The sequence below is a fragment of the Saccopteryx bilineata genome, chromosome 1 (genome assembly GCF_036850765.1).
Source record: "Saccopteryx bilineata isolate mSacBil1 chromosome 1, mSacBil1_pri_phased_curated, whole genome shotgun sequence".
Lineage (NCBI taxonomy): Eukaryota > Metazoa > Chordata > Mammalia > Chiroptera > Emballonuridae > Saccopteryx > Saccopteryx bilineata.
In genome coordinates this window covers 355,294,124-355,311,611 of record NC_089490.1, presented here as the reverse complement: position 1 = coordinate 355,311,611, position 17,488 = coordinate 355,294,124, and the positions used below count along the sequence as shown (strand labels likewise).

The 17,488-nt window shown below is 45.8% G+C and overlaps 1 protein-coding gene across 4 annotated transcripts in view; it reads left to right on the top strand.

The window, feature by feature from the left end:
* The window catches only part of DENND2B (DENN domain containing 2B), a 180,070-nt gene that overhangs the window by 39,661 nt on the left and 122,921 nt on the right, over positions 1–17,488 (top strand). For 2 of the 4 annotated variants that reach the window (XM_066250901.1, XM_066250902.1), the window contains exon 2: positions 13,472–13,560. The gene's annotated coding sequence lies outside the window, so the exon portion shown is untranslated. Of the gene's footprint in view, positions 1–3,507; positions 3,524–13,471; positions 13,561–13,895; positions 14,314–17,488 lie in introns of those variants that run through there. The other 2 variants (XM_066250903.1, XM_066250899.1) reach the window with 2 other exon arrangements.

The following is a 17,488-nucleotide window of genomic DNA, read 5'->3' as shown; positions in this document are numbered from 1 at the left end:
ACTGTGACTGGTTTTCAATGTGGTGCCTTTCCAAGGGAACTACTAGAGTAATTTGATTCCCCATGCTTCTCACCTTATGTGCTGACCTTGGAACCTAACTGCTGAGGAGGATGTCTTGCTGTTACAGGCAATGGCCAGGAATGATCAGTAGCTAAGGACTCAATATTTGCAGAGTTACACTATGGCTCTGTCTTTATCAGCTCCCTCTCCCCACCTCCTTTCAAAACACACACACACCACACACACACACACACACACACACACACACACACACACACACACACACGCTTCCCCTTTTTCTGTCTCCTTTCATTCCTCTTTTATTCTTTTTCCTTCGCTGTTTTTCTTGTCTCATTCCTCTTCTGCCATCTCCATCCTCTCCACTCTTGTATATATTGTCTAAGTAACTTCCTGTGTTGGAGTAACCTCCCCTCTTGGTTAAACTCAGACATGACTACAGCAAAGCACCTTGTAAATATTCTGTTTTGTCAGTATTTCCTGATGTGTGGTAACTTGCCCTCAGTGATCCGAGCCAGAATCTGGGAGTCATTCTGGACCCTTTCTTTATGTCCACAGTCATCCATCTTCAAGCTCTTGTGTTCTATTAAAATAGCTCTTGGTTCCCCCTTTTTGTGACCATTCTCATTGCCCCATGCTGCAGGAGGGAGAGGAGGGAGAGAGATCACAGTTGAAGAAAGAAAATAGATACGAGGGTTGCCTTCAGTATCCTCAGAGGCATTTTGCAAACCTCCAAATCCCAATTTAGAGCCTCCACCTCTGCCTCTCACACTCTTGCAGCTCTCTCTGGGTCTTGGACCCTCTGGGATTGCCTGGTAGCTATGCCTCTGTGGGCTGTGTTTGGAGAAATTCTAAGTCTGAAAATGAACAATTTAATAAGCAGTGGAGACTCTTGGAGTACACTGAGTTAAGCCTCATCTTTAAAATAAATTTTTTTTTTTATTTTAGAGAGAGAGGAAGGAAGAGAGAGAGAAAGAAACATTGATTTGTTGTCCCACTTATTTATGCATTCCTTGGTTGATTAATGCGTGTGCCCTGACTGGGGATTGAACCTGCAACCTTGGCATCATATTGAGATGACATTCCAGCCAACTGAGCTACTTAGCCGGGGCTTCAAGCTTCATCTTCTTGCTGAACTTTCCCTAAGTGGACTTTCCATCCTCAGCTCTTGCAGGCCTTTTTCTTGGGAGAGGTGTGTCCAGGCATGACTGGCAGTAGATGGTGTCCGCCTTGACAATGAGTGGCTGCCATCTGTCATCACCTTCAGGACTCTCAAATGGTTGGTTTGGCGAGGGCCTGTGGTTCCCAGTTACAGCCTCTGGAATCTCATGGCTTGTGAGAAAGAAGTCTTCTATTGGCATCTGCTGTGCTGGGGACAGCAGCCCTTGACCCTTTGTTCTTTTCACTCTGCCTCCCTCCTCCCAGCCTCGAGCAGCATTAGCCAACCAGTTACATGCGCTATTGACAATCGCATTAACCCCGGGTAAGGAACCCTAGCACCGAGGGAATAATAGGCTCTCTGGATTCCTTCTTTTCTTCAAAAGGCTAAGTGGTGCTCAAATATGTTCCTTGACATCCTGGGAGTAATGCTCAGGAACTCCCCTATTCTGACTTCCCAACAAGCTTCCTCCTGTTTCTGTCCTTCAAGATCTTATGTTACTTCCTCTTCTCCCTCCACATTCCTTTGTTTTTCCTCTCATCATTTCACCCATATTCTCTTTCTTGCAACCTAGGGTCTATTTATGTGCTGACTTTGGAACCTGACTGCTGAGGAGGATGTCTTGCTGTTACAGGCAATGGCCAGGGATGATCAGTAGCTAAGGACTCAGTATTTGCAGAGTTACACTATGGCTCTGTCTTTACCAGCTCCCCTGATAAAATTACACTATGGCTCTGTCTTTATCAGCTCCTTCCCCTATTGCATTGATTCCTCTATTTTTTAAAATCATGTATTGGTTTTGTGTATACAGTTTTAGTGGTTAGACTACCATATACTTTACATCAGGGGTAGTCAACCTTTTTATACCTACCGCCCACTTTTGTATCTCTGTTAGTAGTAAAATTTTCTAACTGACCACCGGTTCCACAGTAATGGTGATTTATAAAGTAGGGAAGTAACTTTACTTTATAAAATTTATAAAGCAGAGTTACAGCAAGTTAAAGCATATAATAATAATTACTTATCAAGTACTTTATGTCAGATTTTTGCTAAGTTTGGCAGAATAAATCTTTATAAAACAACTTACTATAGTTAAATCTATCTTTTTATTTATACTTTGGTTGCTCTGCTACCGCCCACCATGAAATCTGGAATGCCCACTAATGGGTGGTAGGGATCAGATTGACTGCCACTGCTTTACATAGTATCTCCAACTCCTCTTTGTTGATCTCTAAGCGAATGAATGTTTATAAGCAGCACTTTTTTTGTGTGTGTGTATTTTTCCAAAGTTAGAAGCGGGGAGGCAGTCAGATAGACTCCTGCATGTGCTTGCCCAGGATCCACCTGGCATGCCCACCAGGGGGTGATGCTCTTCCCATCTGGGGCATTGCTCCATTGGGGCTGGAGCCATTCTAGCACCTGAGGCAGAGGCCATGGAGCCGTCCTCAGCACCCAGGCCAACTTTGCTCCAGTGGAGCCTTGTTGGCTGCGGGAGAGGAAGAGAGAGATAGAGAGGAAGGAGAGAGGGAGGGTTGGAGAAGCAGATGGGCACTTCTCCTGTGTGCCCTGACTGGGAATCGAACCTGGGACTTCCACATGCCAGGCTGATGCTCTACCGCTGAGCCAACCTGCCAGGGCCTAAGCAGCTCTTTTTTTTTTTTTTTTTTTTTAACAGAGACAGAGAGAGTCAGAGAGAGGGATAGACAGGGACAGACAGACAGACAGACAGGAATGGAGAGATGAGAAGCATTAATTATTAGTTTTTTGTTGTGCTTTGCATCACCTTAGTTCATTGATTGCTTTCTCATATGTGCCTTGACTGCGGGCCTTCAGCAGACCGAGTAACCCCTTGCTCAAGCCAGCGACCTTGGGTCCAAGCCAGTGAGCTTTTGCTCAAACCAGATGAGCCCTCGCTCAAGCTGGTAACCTTGGGGTCTCGAACCTGGGTCCTTCTGCATCCCAGTCCGACGCTCTATCCACTGCGCCACTGCCTGGTCAGGCAGCTCTTTTTTATACAAAAGTCAAACCAGCTCTAATCTACATAAAATGGGATACATCTAGTATATGTATTGTCAAGGAAGGAGCTAGTCCTTACATAAATTAGAAATGTCTAGGTTTCCACCCTTTGGAGAAAAGAGAGAGAGAAAGGTTTAAAAAAGGATTAAAAATGGTCCTGTTGTAGGACTTTGATGTTTATTTAGTATGACACTCATCTGTAGACCAGGGTCACCTTCATGTTCCTACGATAAAAACTGGATTTTGAGGGGCCACTGCTCTTCTCTCTTCCAGATTCTTCTTGAGTCCTTAGAAGAAGTGGCATAGTATCCCGTTGTGGGAGATACGGTGGTATGTATGTATCCCAACGATGCCTGACAGAGCTGACACGCTGCATTCCTACTGTCTAGTGTTTCAGTTCCAACGGTCAAACCGGAGTCCTTGCTCACAAACAACTATCAGATGACAGCTTAGTATAGGAGGTTCAAGATCCTCAAGAATTCACTCTGATAGTTAAAAATATCACTTTGTAATTCTGATCATGGTTAATCATAGTTTGGGGAGATAATGGATAAGAATTGTTTGGATTCCTGGGTTTCTCTGTGTCCTTGCTAAAGCTTCGATGGTCAGAGCCCCACATGGGAGGTTCTGATGTGAGTAGCAGGAGAGAGGGACAAAAGGGCAGATTAGGCAGGGCTCAGCTGTCTCTTTTTTCTGTAAGCTCTCTCACCACGAGTCACCAGAGATGACTCCATGAGGATAAAAGTGGTAGTTTTCTATCTTCCTGGTCTGTAGGAGGACTTAAGAGCCTCATGAACAAGACATGTTCTTACTTCACAGTTAATGGGCTACATACACTTGATCACTTGATTTTTTTTTCCTTCAGTGTGCCTGCCTGAGATGTTATTAAGACTTTATTTACCCCCGAGCCTGCAAATATCAATAGAATGGGTTTCCCCGGATACACTATTGGTCTAACCAGAATGGAGCAGAGGAAGGCATGGACCTCATTTGACCTGTGCTCTGTATTTCAGTCAATGAAACGCAGTCACACTGACTCATCAATTGACTCATTGAGCCATTCCTCAACTCTGTTTTACATATAGCATTTTCATTCTGTTGTCATGTGGCTTTTTTCTAAACGTGTGGGAAATGATATCTTTTGTCCTTTTAAAGTTTCATGTTGTTACATGGTTCCAGTTTGTGAAGGCCTTTTTTTCCTGACTAATTCTAGTACAATAATTATCCCTCCCCAATGTATGTCGTATGCATTTTTGATGGGCAAGTCTTAGCTAAGTTACTGATAAAAAGGGTGACTACGATGGGCTCCAGAACAGAGAGGAAGTATCTGAACTTCTAGGGGTTCCAGAGTAGTTCTTCCTAGTTCGTATTGATTCGTTTTGTAGCACTGTTTGGGCCCCACTGTCCTGAGTACCAGACCGTGCATCATACATAGTAAAAATAATAATTATTATTATTTTTTATTTTTTTATTTTTTATTAAATTTAATGCAGTGACATTGATAAATCAGGGTACATATGTTGAGAGAAAACATCTCCAGATTATTTTGACATTTGATTATGCTGTATACCTCTCACCCAAAGTCAAATTGTCTTCTGTCACCTTCTGTCTGGTTTTCTTTGTGCCCCTCCCCTCAAAAATAATTATTATTTTGAGAAACCTTTCAGTTCAGTTTTATCTACACACACACACACACACACACACACACTCTCACACCTGTACATACTATATTACAATATAACATGTATTTTTACTCTCTGAGTCATGGTCAAAAAACACGTGAAGTTTACCAGTCTAGTAATGATTGACATGGAGGTTGTTTCTGTTTTCATTATTAGTTTTTTTGGGTTTTTTTTTTACAGATACAGAGAGAGAGTCAGAGAGAGGGATAGATAGGAACAGACAGACAAGAATGGAGAAAGATGAGAAGCATCAATCATCAGTTTTTTGTTGTGACACCTTAGTTGTTCATTGATTGCTTTCTCATATGTGCCTTGACCGCGGGCCTTCAGCAGACTGAATAACCCCTTGCTCAAGCCAGCGACCTTGGGTCTAAGCTGGTGAGCTTTCTTTTTTGCTCAAGCCAGATGAGCCTGCGCTCAAGCTGGCGACCTCAGGGTCTCGAACCTGCGTTCTCCGCATCCCAGTCCGACGTTCTATCCACTGCGCCACTGCCTGGTCAGGCTTTCATTATTAGTTTTTTAAAAATTTTATTTAGAAAATCATATTTAAAGGGTGACATTGATCAGTAAGAGTACATAGATTTCAGTATTTCATTATTATAAATAATGCAGGAGACATGCATTTTCCCCTCATATCTGGAACTTTTTCTTAGTGTAACTTTTTTTTTTTTTTACAGAGACAGAGAGAGAGTCAGAGAGAGGGGTAGATAGGGACAGACAGACAGAAACGGAGAGATGAGAAGCATCAACCATCAGTTTTTTGTTGTGACACCTTAGTTGTTCATTGATTGCTTTCTCATAGGTGCCTTGACCACGGGCTTTCAGCAGACCAAGTAACCCCTTGCTCGAGCCAGCTACCTTGGGTCCAAGCTGGTGAGCTTTGTTCAAACCAGATGAGCCCGCACTCAAACTGGTGACCTCAGGGTCTCGAACCTGGGTCCTCCGCATCTCAGTCCGACTCTCCACTGCGCCACCGCCTGGTCAGGCTCTTAGTGTAACTTTCTTACAGGAGAGGATATTGAGCCAAAATATTATGCATTTTAATTGATCTAGCAAGTTCCTTTCTAAAAGCTGTGTTTCTTTTCTATTTAATAAAAATGCAATCTGTACTTTGTTCAGCATTGGTTATTTTTAACACACTTTTTTTTTCTGTGCATTATATATATGTGATGCATATTATTTAACAAAATTATTTAACATTAATTTTTTCCCAAGTAATACAGAGTGACCACTTCCCTATTTTACTAATTATTCCTCCATAGCCACAGTTCTCATTCTGGGGCAGCTCTTCTTGGATGTAGGGTGTAAAGGGTGACTACTCTAGTAATTCTTCCCCACCTTTATGATTTATACTTACACCATATAAACTTTTATTTATTTATCTTTAAAATTGGCTCTTTGAAAGCTTTTTATTTTAAATTAATTTTCAACTTGCAGAACAAAGACACTTTTCCTAATCTTATGTCACTATGGTACAATTATCAACGGGTATAATGTAAACTATAGACTTACTTAACTGGACACTTTTTTGGGGATTTCATTTGTTTTTCCCACTAAGGTCCTTTTTCTGTTCCAGACTCTAATCCGGCTCCCACATTACATTTAACTGATGTGTCTTTCAGTCTCCCCCAGTCTGTAACGGTTCCTCAGTCTGTCGTGTCTTCTATGACCTTGATACTTTTGAGGAGTGCTGGTTGGGTACTTTAAATAATGTCCCTCACGTTAGGTCTGTTTGATGTTTCCTCCTAATTAGATTGCAGTTATGGATTTGGGGAAGAACACTGCAGAGGTGAAATGCCCTTTTCAGTGTGCCCTGGCGGGGGGCGGGCATGGTGTCAATGTGCCTTGTTACAAGTAATGTTGACTTTGACCACTTGGTTAAGATCATGTCTGCCCGGTTTCTCCACTGTCAGGTTAACTATTTCTGCCATTGTAGTTAATAAATATTCTGGGAGAGGTAATTTGCAAGTATCCTATTTCTCTTTAAACTTTTACCCACTAATTTTAACAAAACAAAACTAAAAGCAGACAAAAAGCTTATATACCATCTTTAGCATGGGTCTAATCAATGAGATCAGTGAAAAGGGGGTTAATTGCTTGTTATCTTTTTTTCTTGTGCACATTAAGATAAATATAAAAATACTGAAAATTTTAAAAATGTTCGCTTATATACCACTTACAGCAGGGGTCTCAAACTCAACTCAGCATGTGGGCCGCAGAGCAAGATCACAGCCGTTCGGCGGGCCGCACTAGGTCTACAAAAGGCAACTGTTACGCAACACTTTTCTCACTGCCGTTGAAAACAAAAAAAAAAATCAGTACAACAAGCACAATCGTACATGCAGTTTACTCAGTGTCACAAAACGACCAGAAACTGTAGGTCGCATCACAACTGCTGTTAACTAAGCTAATATCTAGCTAGGATGCTAGAGAAATGAAAAATACAAGTAGGCCCCTAGGCTTACTTAATTTTATCCAAAATATTTTGAACTTCGTGGATTAGTTTGCGGGCCGCACAAAATTGTTCGGCGGGCCGCGAGTTTGAGACCCCTGATTTACAGTCATCTTGTGTACACACTTCACCTCAAAAACCTTGGACCCCTCTGAGGTGCTGAGCACCAAATGGTTTAGGTACTATGGTGATATTGTTGATCTCTTATTAGATAGATGAGCTGCTTGGTTGATTCTATTAGTCATATGTTAAAACTTTATTAATTGTTCTTGGTACAGAGTCCTAAACTAGGATTCAAAGTTAAGACATAGTTCTTCCTAAAGACTGTTACCAGCTGCTGGAGGAGCATTAAGCTGAGTGGGCCGTGGTGCACCCAAATGCACCCTGGAGTGCAGGCTGTTCAAGGAGCACAGGGGGCAGGGACGGAGCATCCAGTTCTGCCAGAGAAAATCAGGGGAGACAGCACAGACAGGTGACACAGGTCGGGTCCCAGCCCCCAGGGTTGCCCAGAACTTACACTCCTTTCCCAGGCTGAAGGAATCTTCTTGGTTAGATCATGGAAAAGCCATTTGAGTCCGTGCTCCTCTTATTCCTCATCTCCTCACCACCACCACCCCCGCCGCCCCCACGTTGTACCCTACCTCCTCATCCTGAAGCTTCGGTCATGACAGATTAAGATCTTGGTTGAGCTCAAAGCTCTAAGGCAAGGAAACATGAGAAGTCCAATCTGAAAAGGTAGCGGGTTTTTAGAGGGGCCTGGGATGCTGCCTCCTTGGTACAGTCTTTCCTGGCCCCAAGACTGGGTGTATGTGGCCCAGTGTTCAAATGCTAGGACTAAGTAAATGGTCAGGGACCTGGGGGTTGAGAAATTCCAGGAAGTTAGCCCATAGGTAAGCATTGTGACAGATGCTCAAGAGACTGGATCAAACCAGTGATTTCCTTGTGCCCTAGGAACCTGCACTTTGAGCTTCATGTTGAGGGTGGTGAGCTGACTGGAGGTGCACTAGGGCCGGAAGACTGGCAGACCGAAAGAGAGCATGCTCAACTCAGCATGAAGATGTCCAGCACTACAGGACAGTAGGATCTGTTATAGGATAATTTTAGGCTGAACCCCACGCTTTTCTAATTCAGAGCCTTAGGGTTAGTTGGGGGGTAGCTGAGAGGGTGAATGGTGAGAGGAGATGGGAGGGAGGCAGCTGGGACTAGGAATGAATAAGGACCTGGGGGCATTCCGTTTCATAAATGTCAAGGACTTGTGCATAGAATGAGCATTTCTCTGTTTTCCCAGGAAGGCTGTGCAGCAAGTATGTGTAGCGGTGGCCAGCACGCTGGAGGTCCTGCCAGATGTGGCTCTCCGACAGAGGAGAGCTGCTGTTGCCATCTGGAGGGAGACGTTTATTTTGTTGATTCAAAGGCCCTGGTAGCGCCTATGAAGAGGCTGCTTGAATTGCAGTAAGCAGATCGTCTTCCAAGAGGACTTTGTTAGATGGTGCCAGTTTTCCTGTGTGTAGAGGTGGCTTAGTCTCAGACGATAGCGAGGAGGGACTCCCTGGCGGCCTCAGGCTTCTTCCAGGCACTTTCCAGGCCGTTTCCTAATCTCCCCATCCTATGTTTGACACCTGTCTTCTCTCTCCAGTTTTCCCTGCGCAGGAAGCCTGGCTCTCCCATCTTTTCCTCCAGGAAAGGCTGCGTTTTGTTGGTGACAATTGTCTGTCTGATCTTAGATGACTCCAGAGTCCCAAGCTAAGGACTCTGCTGAAAGGGTTAGATGGAGACTGTGTAGCCCCTAAAACGAGTGCTTTTTCTGCTTTGGACTCTTCAGAAAGCAGTGGGACTAGGTGACTACAATAGGACATTCAAGCTAGAAGGACCCTTGGAGAACAGCTAGTTCTAACAACTCCCTCATTTTTAAATAAAGTACTTTATTCAATTTTTTCTAAGGAGGGAGAGAGAGAGAGAGAGAGAGAAGGGGGAGGAGCTGGAAGCATCAACTCCCATATGTGCCTTGACCAGGCAAGCCCAGGGTTTCGAACTGGCGACCTCAGTGTTCCTGGTTGAAGCTTTATCCCACTGCGCCACCACAGGTCAGGCACAACTCCCTCATTATATGCATGAAAAAGCTGGGGCCCTAAGGGGCACAGGGACTTGCTCTAGATCTCACCGCCCTAGAACCAGGACCTGGGTTCCAGTGTGCTGACTCTCTACTCCTGGAGTTTTAATACCCCCCCACACACACCCCACTCTCAGAGGTAGAAAAGGAAAATTGTAAAGCCCTAAAAGGGCTTTCGTACAAAACCTGCCTGCTCACATGGTGGCCAGAGCCCAGTGCTGGAGAATTGGGCAAGACACGTGCTGAGTCCGCATTACTTGGGTAGGCCTGATGTCTTCAGTGGAGATGCTGCTGGACCCCAGGCTGGTGGGCGCTGGGAGCTAGGCACCCCAGAGGCTCCTGAAGTTCTACTGCATCTCTTAGACATTCTAAGATCCAACAAGTATGTGATATTAAAACATCAACTTACTTTTCTTGAATCTTCCTTTGACCCCAAAGTAAAGAGTGACTTTAAGAGATTTACTCTGCTCCTGTGTTTTCAGATACAGTATTTCAGTTGTTTTTAAAGAGATAAGAAAATATGATAAATTCTTCTAGTGACCGAGTCTGGAGCCTAATTATCATATGCATATATATATTCTCTTGGTACAATGTAAGTCTAGCTACTGAAATTCCCTCATCTTATGGAGGGGACAACTTTCAGTTGTTTTTTTTTAATGAGTCCTTTTTGGTGATTCACTTATCCCCCACGCGTTAACCGATGGCCCACTGTGAATGAAATACGAAAGTGGATAGACCTCACAGGGCTCACGACTCTGAGGGCGACAGGGGTCCAGGTGTCCAGAAAGGTGTGGCAGCTGCAGATGAAGCGAGGAAGGATTTCTGATTTTGGTGGTAATGTATGTCACGAGAGGGAGGGGACTTGTCACACAGCTCTTGCCGTTATTTAGGCCTCTTTATTCCCTGTCCCCCCTAGACAATTGTTTTCAAAACTGATTTTAGTAATAAAAAACCATTTTTTTCAAAACTTTTATACCCATCTCCAAATTAAAAAAAAATGACTTTTTTTTTTAGTAAAAATGTATTTACTAAAGAACAGTGACCTGCATGGTGGAGGTGAGAGACACAGTGTTGTCTCTGAATGGCGCTGACCCGAGAGGCCCTTCTCATCAAACGGGACCATTCCTGCGTCCCGTTTGGTTTGGCAGTGACACCGGTGGTGGGGTGCCTGTGAGTGGGCACTCTGCTAACAGAGAGTCTGTAAAACCCTGAGCGTCCCCAGAAGAGCGACCTTACGAGAAAAGTTCTGGGAAACAAACCACAGGGAGACTTTATAGGAATTTTTGGTTGAGCCCATAAGCAAGGCCCATGAGGAAAGGAGATGTAATTACTGTTTGTTAGTTTATGAAAAGATACAGTGAGTGACATGAAATAGCTGTTCCAAGTTGCTTCTTTCTGTAGGATAAGAAGAAATGGGTTTTTATGTGTTCATATAGCAAATATTTATTGAGTGCCCGTTGGGAGGTGGTCCTTAAACTAAATACAAGACATACAGCGATTAACAAAAAACAGTCCAGGTTCCTGCTCCTGTGGAATCCTAAGAGAAAACTGACATCAAGCAAAAAATCACACAAATGAGCAATAACAAAGTATGGTGAGGGCTCTGAAGGGTTGCTCTCATTTAGATCGGAGGGTCGTGCAGGAGTTTACTGAGGTGAGAGGCAAGTCGAGGCTTGGTGAGTCAGAGTCAGCCAGGCAAAGACGAGGGTGTAGCCTGGAAAAAAACCTGGATTTTTGGGGAACTACAGAAGGCTCGTGTAGCTAGCACACAGATGGGGGAGGGCAGGAAACATACTGAGAGGAAGGCTGGAGGAGGATCGTGCCGAACCTCGTAGGTCCGGGTGAGAACTTAGATTTTATCCTAAGTGCAGTAGGAAACGAGGCGATCGGTGTGGAAGGTGATTCAGACAGCTCTGTGGAGAATGGAGTCTCGAGGGCAAGGGTGGATGGTGGGGCAATTAGGAGGATTTTGCCATAATTCAGGGGAGGGACTAGGGTGGCAATGGAGGTGCAGAAAAATGGACAGATAATAGACATATTTCGGAAGTAGAATTTTTCAGAATTGGTAATGGGTTGGAAGTGGGGAAAGGAAGGGAACTGGGTGTCTCTCGGGTTGCTGACAAAAGTATGCCTGTGGGCGTCATAAAAGGTACTTGACCACTTAAGGCTGTAAAAGCCCGATCCTTCGAGACAGGTGTAGTTGGATTGACCTGAATCCAGCCTCCCAGAAGCAGCAGAGGGATTCAGCTATCCTCTGGCTCTGTGCATTTCAAGGAGCTCAGACTCAGTAGCAGCACCCAAGCCTGGATTCCAGTTCTACCAATGGGGCCCTTCTGTGCCTCTCCCTTCCTGCATCTCTCCCGGCTGTGGACAGGGTCTAAGGAAGCTGTAGAACTTCATAGTGCCACTAGGGGGAGCATGGCCTGCATTCTGTGTCCGGTCTGGAGGGCTTTTTAAAGTTCAGATTTCTTTCAAGACTGTCTTGTATCAACTTCAGTACTCAGCTCTGGCCCCTGGCTCCTTAAACTTCTTGGAAAAATGCCTGACATATGGCAGGTGCTCAATAAATCCTGCCGATAATATTAAACTATGACTAATTCCTTAGTTTAGAAATGGATGGGCATCACCTCTTCTTTCTCAGTATGGAGATGGGCAAGTGGAATGTGCACTTGGAGGGTCATGAGAAGAGCAGAAGGATGTCTGTTGGAAGTGGGAAGAGGGAAAACCTTAGTGATTTCAGGGTCTTGAACTTGGCATTTCATCCTCTCTACCTCTGCAGGCTTGGGACAGACACTAGGGCCCACGAGGGATTTCTGAGCCGGTACTAGGGTCAGGTTGGGCATTTCAGTGGGCGGTGGGTGTCTAACCCCTTTGAGGTTCTGTGTCTTCTTGGGAGGATAACAACTGTCCCAGGTTTTTGTTGTTTGTTTGTAGTGAAGAGCAGCTGAAATGATTATCTTAGCTCAGTGCCTGATTTAAGGAGAATGCTTTCACGCATTATCACTTGTTGTGCTCATATCAGCCCTATCAGTTACGATAGGTTTTATACATGGAAACTGGAAGTCAGATGACTTGCCCAAGGGCACATGGCTTGAGGGGGAGCCAGGCGCTGCCAAGGTCTTCTGATTCCTGCTCTGCTTGGTGCTCTTCGAACTACTCTGCTTAATACACACAGAAGAGAGTCGAAAGGCTTTGATACAATTTCTAGATCTGTTATTTTCTGGTTCTGTGACCTGGGGCAAGTCATTTGACCTCTCTTTTAGTATTAAAAAAATGTGTTAAAGTAGTATGATAATAACTTTCAGGCCTACTGTTGAATAGGTGAGCCAAGATTGGTGAGCGTATTTTGGAAAATGTAAGATAATGTATAGCTACAGGGCAGGACTTTTTTCTTCTAAAATGTGCACAAGTACTTCCAGTCTCATAGATGCTACCATCGAGTCTTCAGACTAAAAAGATGGTAGGCAGGCCTACTTTACTGTGACTCAGAAAGATTCTCCACTTTCCCCTGGGAACCCGGCTTTGTATTTCATAACTGGTTATCAAAAAAGTGGTCAGTTTGTAGGCTCAGATGGCAGTTTACTTTAGTGGAAAGTGCACTGGACTAGGGGTCAGTGGACTGGTCTCTTGGACTGCACAACGAGCTTTGTAACTGTGGACCAAACACTTGCTTTCTCTGGGCTTCAGTTTTCCCATCTATAAAATGGCAATAATAATATCTGCACAGTGTATTTTAGAAGGTTTTGAGGGTCAAACAAAATAAGTGCATGTAAAAGAATGTTACAAAGCATAAATGTACCCAGGGGATTAAACTTGGAGGGCCTGCTGTGTTCCAGGCACTGGGCTAGCTCTTGGACAGGAGTGATAGTATTACCGAGAGCAGCTCCCAGGAAGCCTGGGCTTCAGCCGCCGGCCCAGAGCAGGGCAGAGAGATAAGGTATGTGGTTGGGTCACCTTTGTTGCTTGGGCTATGACTCTGGACTTGCCCTGCACTGTTATTGGTCCTGACCTAGTGTCTTTCCTCTCCATTGCAGGAAGATGAGAGGCTGTTTGGGCACCGGCACTAGTACCATGAATCGCTGCACTGGTTAAAGCCATCGCCACGACCTGAGCAGGCAGCAAGGTAAGCAGAGAGGCCAGTCCAGGCGAGCTCCTGGGAGGTGAATGCATTTCCGCCTCAGCTGCTGCCCGGAAAATCCCAAGTGCACAAACAAGTCAAGGCAATGCATCTGGGTCCTCCTACCCGTACTCAGGACACAGAGGAAGGGCTTGCTTCCCCTCCAAGTGCTGCAGTTAGTGCCTCCCCCCACCCCCACCCCCACCGCCGGTATTCCTCCAAGTTATAAAAAACTGAGACACTGAAGGGGAGGAAAAATAAGTCCACTCACTGTCTTCTCCCTTCTCCCCTCTGAGCTGTTTAAAGCAAGTTCCCAGGAGCAGCCCAGAGCCCTTGTTTGACTGGAAGGGAGGTAGGAGGAGTGGAATGCATGCAAAACTCGAGCTGATCAAAAGACAGTGCTGTTTCGTGGAAGTCTCCCAGACAGAGGGAGAGAGGGAGAGAGAGAGAGAGAGAGGAGAGGGAGAGACAGAGAGAGAGAGAGAGAGAGAGAGAGAGAGAGAGAGAGAGAAAGTGCGAGTGAGCGCTAGCGCTGGCGAGAGCAGGGTCTCCATGACAACTGGCCTGGCCGGCTAGCAGCGCTCTGCTCATTTGGCTGGAAGGAGCGCCACGAAAGGTCAGAGGAAGGAGCTGTGGGAAGCTCGCAGCAGGTATCAGAGCTTAAGTGAGTGGATTTGGGGGCCCCGGGTTCCCTCACAGACTGGTGTGAGCCAAACTCTGCCGAGAATGGAGTGGGCAGGAAAGCACCGGGACTTTCAGGTAAGGTCAGCTCTGGCTGATTGTTTTTCCTCCTTTCCTGGGCATAGCCTTGGGCTGTTTTCTGGGAGGCAGGCGAGTGTCTCTACTCTCTGCTCAGGGTTCGGGGCTCAGGAATGATGTCATGCTCCAACAGTTGGATTCTATTAGCTTAAGGAGGAGGGATACAGCCAATTTTCTTGACTTTGCAAATCTAGCTGATCTCACTCTTGCTGAACCTGAAGTGTTCAGCCGTCACTATAGAAATCATCTTACTTTTATTTAGAACAAAGGCTTAGGATATTTTACAGAAAGAATCTTATATAGAAAAAATGAGTTGTGGTCACTTCTGCATTGTGTTTATAGTTCTTAGATGGAAACTCCAGTGTCCTTTGAGTGGCTCAGCTTGTTCTAGTGAATACTGTCTGTTTTGTCTCTTGATGCTGCTCTGTCTGACCTGTAATGAAAAAAAGAACTAATTAACTCAGCTAGGAGCCTGTGGTGAGATCCAAGTCTCTCTGGAGCAATTATTAGGACAGAGGACTATCTTAGGGATATCTAAACTTGAATTGGTGTGTGTGTGTGTGTATGTGTATGTTTGTGTGTGTGTGTGTGTGTGTTTGTCTATCTTTCTTTCCCAGGTAGCTTGGTAAGAAGCAAGCTGTCCTTCCTCATTAATAAGGTCCATCATAGACTCTCCTTAAAGATATATGGAGGATGCTGGACTTGGTGTTGGAGGGCCTGCAAAGAGGTTTCTTCTCCAGATATTGCAGAGTGAGCCCTCAGTGGTCGCTGCCGAGAGTGAGGCTGCCTGAGGCGACATGAGGTGCTGGGTTTGTGCCCATGGGTTAACACTTTAACCAGATCTCAGGGCACACAGTATGCTCCCGCCCTGGCTTCTGTTTCGATAAAGCTTGTTCTGACCTAGCGGAATGGTGTGTAGTGAGCTCAGTGTGGCCTAGGAGAGGAGACCCACCCAGAAAGGCACTTTCTTAGTGAAGGGGCAGCTAGGTGGTTAGCTCATTAGGGGATCAATGCAGTGGACACTTTCTGCACTGGAGACCCGTCCGGACATGTGCTTCTGCTTCAGCCATGTTATATTTTAAACTTCCTCCAGACCTCAGGCAACTATGGTTTCTCTGTGGGATGAAGGAACAGCTGCTGTCCTGGCTCTTCGATTTTTCTTCTTGAACTTTCTGAACAGAATGTCTTTTGTGTTCTGGCAAACAATGAGGGGCCTTCTGATTCACTCCGGGTCAGCTTGCCAACGAAAGCACTGGCCATGCCCAATTCAGGCTCCCTGAACGCATCCATATGTACATGAATACTGTGGCCCGACAGTCCACAACGGTGAATGAGTGGACCTCGGACCGGCCTCTTCTAAAAAGAGGCCTCTTTTAACTACACTTCAGGGATCCTCTGCTTGCTTGAAATGTGGTTTACTTGGTGGAGGGGAATGAAAGTCGGAAGGTGTGAGGTGGAGGCCTCTCGGAGTCAGTGGGCCCTTCGGTGGGCAATGCAGGCCCAGGAGCTCATTCTCCACGTGTGGTTGTGGGGGGCTCCTCTGACTCCGTCACCTCCTCACGTGGGAAGAGGCTATAGCAGATGCTCTTGGTTTCAGTACTGCAGACAAAAAATGGGTTTGGGCTTAGGAGATTTGAGTCCATGGCCAGGTTCTCAAGGTGGATATGGGCAAATCCCTCACCCTCTTTGACCTTCAGCCCAATTAGCTGTGGGGTGGGCATAATGCTAGAACTGGTTCACAGGCGTGTGGGGAGGAGCAGATGAGATGATTTCCACGGATGCAGTATAAGATGAATTGAAATTTGAAGGCTGGTCCAACTCTCTCCTGGAAAGTCGCTTTGCCTCTCTGCCCCGGTTTCCCCATTTATAAAGTGCCCTCTTCTCTTCTGTGTTTGTAAATAAGAATGAGAATCACCTTAGAAGACTTTTTTAAGATATGAAAGGGAAAATATAGTACTTTCTTGGTTTGGGAAGTTTAGAAAGAGTGTGTTCACGGTAGACTTTGGGCCTCATGAGTGATCCTTCAGAGGTGACCCTTCCATTAGGTCACTGACTCATGTATTCTAGTGTAGAGAAGAGGGGTGCTGAGAGACCCTTGGCTTTCTCCGTGTCCACAGCTGCCTGGAAGTTATGATGCCATATATTTTAGTAGCTAGAGGAGAGGCAACTGCTGGCCAGGGCTGGTTCCCGCATCCTGCTAGGTTTTGCTGGGCAAACTCTTTGGAGAGGCCTTTCTCCCCTGTTCTGGGTTTGAAAGGCAGGCTTCTAACTGGCAGGATGAGTTATTTTCTCTGAAGGGCGCGTTGGGGGCTGGGCAGCTCTTTCAGGAACTGGTGTGGCTGCAGTTTAGAGGGAAACAAGAAACAAGGAAGTGGGAATTCCAAGGGCAGAGATACTTGATATGCCGTGGGACTGTGCCAAGGAGCAGAGTCACAGGGGCGGGGAGGCTCGGGCAGGGGCATCCCGGACCCGTCCTCAGGGAGTCTGCAGGTCCTGGTGTACTAGGTGGGAACACAGGGTGGGGCGGGCACGCTCGGGGGCCGCGGCTTTTGTTGTCTGACCAGGAAAAACCTGCCAGCCGTGCCCTGGAATGGTGTCTGGGAAGAAGCCCCGAAAAAGACCCAGAGTAGACAGATTTTTTTTTTTTTTAAACAACAGAGCCCTTTTTCCAGGTGAATCACGTCACAGCAGCCTAAGGCCAGCAGGAGAAGTTGTCCACAGCTGAAACTGGGGCTGCAGCTGTTCCTCAGTCTTTGTCAATCCAATTTCCCAGACCTGAGTCACAAATTGGATTCTTCCATGTTCCTTGAGGATTAAAAAGTAACATTCCTGTTCTCACTGTCTCTCCGCCTTCTACCCCCTTCCTGCATGCGCTCTCGCCCCTGAGCTCCCTCTCTCTTAGACGAGCATGATCCATTACCCAAGGAATTTGAAACTTTGAAATAGCTTGGAGGACAGGCCAAGAGTATCCTTGATTCCGCTGGCTCTGCTCCTGCTCCTGGAATGAAGGGCTTTGGGTGTATAGTTTGGAGGGACACCCTCGACTCCAAATATCATGGCCGCACTGTTGGCCTGGAACTAAGAGAGGTTGTTCTCCATATCCCACCCCCTCTGATTCTAAGAGTGATCTTGGGGAGGTCTGCCTAACACGTGAGGGTGGTGGAAGGGTCAGAGT